This window comes from Salmo trutta, unplaced genomic scaffold (assembly GCF_901001165.1).
Source record: "Salmo trutta unplaced genomic scaffold, fSalTru1.1, whole genome shotgun sequence".
Classification (NCBI taxonomy): Eukaryota; Metazoa; Chordata; class Actinopteri; order Salmoniformes; family Salmonidae; genus Salmo; species Salmo trutta.
This window is the reverse complement of record NW_021822962.1, coordinates 502746-511089: the sequence shown is the minus strand read 5'-3', so window position 1 is coordinate 511089 and position 8344 is coordinate 502746. Positions and strand designations below refer to the sequence as shown.

The 8344-nt window shown below is 47.9% G+C and overlaps 1 protein-coding gene across 1 annotated transcript in view; it reads left to right on the top strand.

Annotated features, from left to right (window-relative positions):
• Positions 1 to 5019: 5019 nt before the first annotated feature.
• The window catches only part of LOC115187791 (protein tyrosine phosphatase type IVA 3), a 66186-nt gene continuing 62861 nt past the window's right edge, over positions 5020 to 8344 (top strand). The window contains exon 1 of the mRNA XM_029746828.1: positions 5020 to 5267. The gene's annotated coding sequence lies outside the window, so the exon portion shown is untranslated. The remainder of the gene's footprint in view (positions 5268 to 8344) is intronic.

Here is an 8344-nt window from a genome sequence, read left to right as displayed (position 1 = left end):
ATGTTCCGATTAATACAACTATAGGCGGGTTATGAAAGAAATGGTAAGCCTATGTATGCTAAGCCTCTCCATGGGTATCACTCTAACCCAGATTTACAGGTTGAATACAACATGTGATAGGGTTACATCACAACAATCACAATCTACTCCTCACCGTTTTAATCATTCACATGTCATAAACTCCTCACAACAAACTGTTCATGTCCTGGGGCAGCGAGACAAATGGCACCCTATTCTCTACATAGTGATGGGCCCTGATCAAAAGTCCAAGCACTATCAAGGGAACACACAAAAGGGTTCTTCAGCTGTCTCTGTGGAAAGGGTCCTACAGTCCATGGAACCCAAAAGAGTTTTACCTGGAAGCGAACAGGTTCTACCTGGAACCAAAAAGGGGTCTTCAAAGGGTTCTATGGGGACAGCCGAAGAACCCTTTCAGGTTCTAGATAGTTCCTTTTTTTCTAAGAGTGTAGGGTGCCATTTGGGACACAGAGGTATACACTGCTGGTTCAGTAATCAGGGGGTGTGTGTCTCTGCCTATGGGACACAGCCGTATACCCTGCTGGTTCAGTGATCAGGGGGTGTGTGTCGCTGCCTATGGGACACACCCGTATACCCTGCTGGTTCAGTGATCAGGGTGTGTGTGTCGCTGCCTATGGGACACAGCCGTATACCCTGCTGGTTCAGTGATCAGGGGATGTGTGTCGCTGCCTATGGGACACAGCCGTATACCCTGCTGGTTCAGTAATCAGGGGGTGTGTGTCGCTGCCTATGGGCACAGCCGTATACCCTGCTGGTTCAGTGATCAGGGGGTGTGTGTCGCTGCCTATGGGCACAGCCGTATACCCTGCTGGTTCAGTGATCAGGCGGTGTGTGTCGCTGCCTATGGGACACAGCCGTATACCCTGCTGGTTCAGTGATCAGGGGGTGTGTGTCGCTGCCTATGGGACACAGCCGTATACCCTGCTGGTTCAGTAATCAGGGGGTGTGTGTCGCTGCCTATGGGACACAGCCGTATACCCTGCTGGTTCAGTAATCAGGGGGTGTGTGTCGCTGCCTATGGGACACAGCCGTATACCCTGCTGGTTCAGTGATCAGGGGGTGTGTGTCGCTGCCTATGGGACACACCCGTATACCCTGCTGGTTCAGTGATCAGGGTGTGTGTGTCGCTGCCTATGGGACACAGCCGTATACCCTGCTGGTTCAGTGATCAGGGGATGTGTGTCGCTGCCTATGGGACACAGCCGTATACCCTGCTGGTTCAGTGATCAAGGGGTGTGTGTCGCTGCCTATGGGCACAGCCGTATACCCTGCTGGTTCAGTGATCAGGCGGTGTGTGTCGCTGCCTATGGGACACAGCCGTATACCCTGCTGGTTCAGTGATCAGGGGGTGTGTGTCGCTGCCTATGGGACACAGCCGTATACCCTGCTGGTTCAGTAATCAGGGGGTGTGTGTCGCTGCCTATGGGACACAGCCGTATACCCTGCTGGTTCAGTAATCAGGGGGTGTGTGTCGCTGCCTATGGGACACAGCCGTATACCCTGCTGGTTCAGTAATCAGGGGGGTGTCGCTGCCTATGGGACACAGCCGTATACCCTGCTGGTTCAGTAATCAGGGTGTGTGTCGCTGCCTATGGGACACAGCCGTATACCCTGCTGGTTCAGTGATCAGGGGGTGTGTGTCGCTGCCTATGGGAGACAGCCGTATACCCTGCTGGTTCAGTGATCAGGGGGTGTGTGTCGCTGCCTATGGGACACAGCCGTATACCCTGCTGGTTCAGTAATCAGGGGGTGTGTGTCGCTGCCTATGGGACACAGCCGTATACCCTGCTGGTTCAGTGATCAGGGGGTGTGTGTCGCTGCCTATGGGACACACCCGTATACCCTGCTGGTTCAGTGATCAGGGGGTGTGTGTCGCTGCCTATGGGACACAGCCGTATACCCTGCTGGTTCAGTGATCAGGGGGTGTGTGTCGCTGCCTATGGGACACAGCCGTATACCCAGCTGGTTCAGTGATCAGGGGGTGTGTCTCTGCCTATGGGACACAGCCGTATACCCTGCTGGTTCAGTGATCAGGGGGTGTGTCTCTGCCTATGGGACACAGCCGTATACCCTGCTGGTTCAGTTATCAGGGGGTGTGTGTCGCTGCCTATGGGACACAGCCGTATACCCTGCTGGTTCAGTGATCAGGGGGTGTGTCTCTGCCTATGGGACACAGCCGTATACCCTGCTGGTTCAGTAATCAGGGGGTGTGTGTCGCTGCCTATGGGACACAGCCGTATACCCTGCTGGTTCAGTAATCAGGGGGTGTGTGTCGCTGCCTATGGGACACAGCCGTATACCCTGCTGGTTCAGTAATCAGGGGGTGTGTGTCGCTGCCTATGGGACACAGCCGTATACCCTGCTGGTTCAGTGATCAAGGGGTGTGTGTCGCTGCCTATGGGACACAGCCGTATACCCTGCTGGTTCAGTAATCAGGGGGTGTGTGTCGTTGCCTATGGGACACAGCCGTATACCCTGCTGGTTCAGTAATCAGGGGGTGTGTGTCGCTGCCTATGGGACACAGCCGTATACCCTGCTGGTTCAGTAATCAGGGTGTGTGTCTCTGCCTATGGGACACAGCCGTATACCCTGCTGGTTCAGTAATCAGGGGGTGTGTGTCGCTGCCTATGCCTGGCACGCCAAAAAGCCCATAAATCTTTTGCAGCAGGTGCAGCAGGGGATCTGTTTTAATCAGTCAATGCCAAAGACTAGAGAGAATATGTATCCCAAATGGCACCCTATTCCCTATATAGTATAGGGCCTGGTCAAAAGAAGTACACTATAAAGGGAATAGGTTGCAATTTAGGATGTAAGTCTAGAGCAGGCGTGGGCAGATATCATATTAAAAACCGCAAACAAAAACCCTACTGCAAAATGTGTAGAATTGCAAAAAATTTGCTGTGAAACTACAAAAAATGTCTCTCCTCAAATCAAATCAAATGTTATTTGTCACATACTTCGTAAATAACAGGTGCAGACTAACAGTGAAACGCGTACTTCCTCCCCATGGATAAATGAGTAGAATTACATGAAATGGGTTAGAACATTTCAAAATCTACTTTCTGCGCCCCAAGGCAAAATGTGTAGAATTGTAGGAAATTAACTCTAAAACTTAACTTTTTTGTCTCTGCTGTCAAGAGGGGTGCAGCTAAAATGTGGGCGCCAAAAAAGGCTGAGGCCTTTGACTGCATGTGTGGGTATGGATGTGGGAATGCAGACCCGCGTGTGCCACTGCGGGTCCTCATCCACCTCATCCACCTCCCGTGTTAATCTGTTAAATTGTAATTATTCGCTCCTATGGCCTATTTATTGCCTACCTCCTCATGCCTTTTGCACACACTGTATATAGACTTTCTTTTTTTCTACTGTGTCATTGACTTGTTTATTGTGTTATTGGCTTGTTTATTGTTTACTCCATGTGTAACTCTGTGTTGTTGTCTGTGTCACACTGCTTTGCTTTATCTTGGCCAGGTCGCAATTGTAAATGAGAACTTGTTCTCAACTAGCCTACCTGGTTAAATAAAGGTGAAATAAATAAAAATAAATAAAATAAAAATCCCTGGTCTAGAACAGAGCCCTGTTTTTTTTTTATTACATTTTGTTGTTGTCGTTTCTCTGTAACATTACTAGCCACCTAGCAATTTTATGAAGTTGGCTTTAGCTAGCTTTGATAGGTTCCCAATCTCCTAACCTCATAACTAGCTACCAAGAAACCATTTCAGGTTATCAATTAAGTTAGAGTAGTTATCTTAGCTGGTGTTCTTGTTGGAAAGGTTGGTACAAAAGCATGCAATAACTAAATATACTTAAAAAGACTCACATTCCTTTCAATCTTTTACCCAGATTTGAGCAGAGATGCAGAGTAGCATATTTCGTTTCTTGAAAAAAATATCCACCAGTCAGGAGGATTTAACATAGAATTAAGCATAATGATTATGTCTCTAGATTGCAGTAAAAAAGCTGTTTCAGGTGTTCTCCAATTTACGGTCGGGGGCCTAGAACCCCCTCCAGCCACCCTCATATATTTTATGTCACCTCAGATCTTTGGGGTACATGACACCCCTGGTCTAGTGTCTAGGCCATGGTAATCGCTTCAGAACAGAGTCTGCCACTGCCTGCTGGAATGACACGGCTGTCAAGCATTCTTATTTCTTACCATGGCTTACACCTATGTCTACATCCTAAATGGCACCCTGTGTCATATATAGTGCACTAATTTTGACCAGAACCCATACAAAAGTAGGGCACTATATACTGAAGGATTGAAAAAAAAAGTGTTTTATTTAACTAGGCAAGTCAGTTAAGATGACGATGACGGCCTACCCCAGACAACACTGGGCCAATTGTGCGCCGTCCTATGGGACTCTCAATCACAGCCGGATGTGATACTGGCTGGATTCAAACCAGGGACTGTAGTGACACCTCGTGCACTGAGATGCAGGGCCTTAGACCACTGCGCCACTCAGGAGCCCGAGGATTAGGATCATATTCCCTATTTAGTGCACAAATGTTGACCAGGGCCCATACATGGCACACCCTATTCCCCATGGGCCCCACCCTATTCCCCTCTCCCATCACAGGCCTTCCTTGTCCTATTTATCAGATAGACAAAGCTATTGCACATTACTTTCAGGTTATTAATATCTTTCTGAGCATTAAATTACAGTGCATTCTGTGTCAGAGCCTGCGTTTATGCTTTTTTACATACAGTCACACATGTTTGACTGTGGTCAAGAGGCTTGGGTCTGTCTGTCTGTCTGTCTGTCTGTCGTACCAGAATACCAGTACTGTGCGTAGCATCACCACCAAGTAGCTGTTGTGTACACTTTTATCGTACGCTAGATGGTGTACCAGAGCAACCTAAAATATATACGTTTAGAGCATTGTAGACGTATCATTCTGCTATGCAGCTGGATATTAGAGAACAAATAATGTGGTTAGGTAGAACATATTGAATGTGACATAAGTGTGTTCCCGCCGGCTGTTTAAATGGTTCTGAGACCCGCCCCTGTTCTCGCAGAACGACTGTGACGCTAGGTCCCCATGGAGACAGAGGAGGGAGAAATGTCATTGTCGTTTTAAAATCACATGGACCGACTTTTGATCGCTCTGTCTGTGTGCAATAAAATAGCTACAAACAATGTGAAATTGCCAAATATTGCTCATAAAAGTATCCAGGAGCTGCTGGCGACCAAGCAGTTTAAGATACCATCGGTAGCTTGGAGACGGTAAGCCTCTATCAAATGAAATATGAATTTGCATGCAAGAGCTAGTCTAACATTACTGTGGTTTAGTAACGTTACGGATGTAGCTATCTAACGTTAGCTAGCTTAGTGCTAGTTAGCTTGCCCGTAACAACAGTGGCGGTCTGTTTATGATTGTCAGGGTGGTCTTTGTAACTAGCTACCATGCAGACTGTAAACTTGCGTTGTGTGCTAACTAGCTAACGATGAACCATGTGAAGATTCTTGAAACAGGCTTAGTGTTTTGATGGCAACAGGTTAGCATTTTTAAGGTGATGCGCAGTCCTCGTGCTTCTTCCTTGAATCAAACAATTTTAGAAGCTTTCTTGCTATTGAGGTTGGCTATACAAATACTGTTACACACGAAAAGTCTAATCTTATTTCTACCGCAATGATTAGTTTTTCCTGAAAATGCCCGGCTCGCTGAGATGTAAATAAATTCTTGCTCCAGTCCTTTGTTTACTTTAGTTAAAGATGGCACACTAACGTTATGCCCATTTTTATGCAACTTGATGGAGGAACTCTCCCTAAAACCTCGAGTCCAGCTTGTATACACTGCAGGGTAAGAGCGCTGCTCCCAGTTTTATTTCAGATCAAGATACTGATGACATTTAACAGCACCAGACAAGATTATATTTATGCATATAGACAATTGCACATAGTGCTGCTGTTTTCTCATTCTCAAAATGTCCAAAGCTGATTGTAGATTTACTATTGATATTTTAAAAGCAGTTATACAACCATGTACAGCAGCTAAATCCCTTTCACTTCACGAAATGTTCTATATCCAATCAGTGAAATAAATCCTGATTTGGGCCTCCCGAGGGGCGCAGTGGTCTAAGGCACTGCATCTCTGTGCAAGAGACGTCACTACAGGCCCTGGTTCGAATCCAGGCTGTATCGCATCTGGCCGTGATTGGGAGTCCCATAGGGCGGCGCACAATTGGCCCAGCGTTGTCCGGGTTTGGCCAGGGTAGGCTGTCATTGTAAATAAGAATTTGTTCTTAACTGACTTGCCTAGTTAAATTAAGGTCTCCTTTAAAACTAACCTTTTAATATCATGGATGGTCAGTCTTTGCATCCATAGCTCTGGCTATGAGTTTGAGAGTAAAAAAAAGAAATCTGTCCCATCCCTTTGCTTTTTTGTGAAACAGTGACGGGGAGTCGCTTTGTTATTGTTTCAACTGCTGATTGCCGCTTTAAGAACCTTTTGGCCTGTTGCAAGTAACAGTTAGACTAGGCTAAATCTGTTGTGAAAAAGTTATTGTGCTGTATTTCAAAATACCCCTGTATACATTTAGGTTTACTTCACCGGCTGCAAGTGGTTATGGAAAGTGGGTGTGATTGGAATAGCATAGTGTCGGCGAGCAGGTAGCTGTAGATGTTTCTGTTAAAGTACTCTGCTCTGTTGTCACAGGTGTGAACAGGTGTGTGTGAAGCAGCAACCTGGTGAGAGGGTGGGCATCTCATCTGCCCTGTTGATTACTTCTCCAGTCTTTCCCACAGGAAGACTTTCACATAGCATTCTCTCTCTGTTTTACTGAGGCTGTGGTACTATTGTCCAGACTGACTTCATTACAGGCTACTGCTGTGGTTTGTGGTCCTGGTGGGTCTCCAATATGTTTCTTCTGTCATATAGGCCTAACAGCAGGAAGCGCTGAGGCCTGGGAACAACTCTCCTCTTCTTTCTTGGTTTTCTGTGTTCCTTCCTAAAGGAAGTCATGCTTAGGACAGGCTCAAACTCAAGCCTCTATTGTGGCCACATTTTTTTTGTGAGTCACTGACATAATGGGCGTACTTCTTCTTGGAGTGTATCCCCAATGGCATCCTTTTCCCGATGGGCCTTGGTCCAAAGTAGTGCACTATATAGAGTATCCCTATAGGGTGCCATTTGGGATGCAGCCCCATGTGTAATTATAAAGAACCTGTCCCTCTAGTGCTGAGGGTGATGACGGCAGCTCTTTTTGATGTCGGTCCTGAGTAGAGGCTAGGTCACAGTGGAAACTCTCCTTATGCATTAAGCCCTGTTCTAGTCACCCTGCTGCTTTGCCCACTGACCTGGCTCAACCTCATTGTTTCCCCCCTTACTGTGACACCGGCTTCTCTCTGCTGGTTGTAAACCAGGAAGGTGTGAGGAGGGAGGTCCAGCCCAGTTTGTCACACAGCGGCCGGCATCCCAAATGATACCTTATTCCCAGCTTCTGACCAGGGCCCTATGGGGGCACTACATAGGGAATAGGGTGGCGTTTTGAGATGTAGCCACAGCCTACCTAATCAACCGCTGGCTCAGGAAGGGGGAGGGAAGGGTGGAGCCCCCGCCCCCCCACCGCTGGCTCGGGAAGGGTGGAGCCCCCGCCCCCCCACCGCTGGCTCGGGAAGGGTGGAGCCCCCGCCCCCCCACCGCTGGCTCAGGAAGGGCCAGGGGAGGGAAGGGGGGAGCCCACGCCCACCACCGCTGTGCAGGGGTGTCCTAACAGTTGAATGTGTCAGTCCTCACTCATGGCATCGACAACCAATGACGTAAATGGCTGCCATGGGGCAAGGGGTGGCTTCCTCCGCTAAAGTAATCCTGATACGCCCCTTTTATTGGGAAAATATGAGGCCCTGGAAAATGCATCAAGAAGGACTGGTGGGTGGTGGATGTGCTGGCACACACTCTGTGTGGAACTTGTTGGGGGGCGCAAGCAAACAGTTTCCCTGATGCTGGAAACAGAGCTACAATTCAATCTATGAAGAAATGATTAGCTCTAAAAGCATGGAAACCTCGCAAATGATCTCGCTTTCCCTTGCAAATGATATCCCTGTACGCACTTGATTTCTGAGTTGGATTATTCCGTTGTGTTAGACCCTTTTATTTTGTTATGCAGTTAAAGCGGTTGCGTATGGCTGAGTCAAGTGATCCGAACTCATGAGGAGGCCTCTTCTGGGAATTCAGCTTTGTTCTCAAAGCCCCCTGGGATCAGTCACTCTTGACAGAAGTGAGAGAACCTGTTACTTTGTGGCTGGTAATACCCCCCCAGGTCACTCTTGACAGTAGTGAGGGAACCTGTTACTTTGTGGCT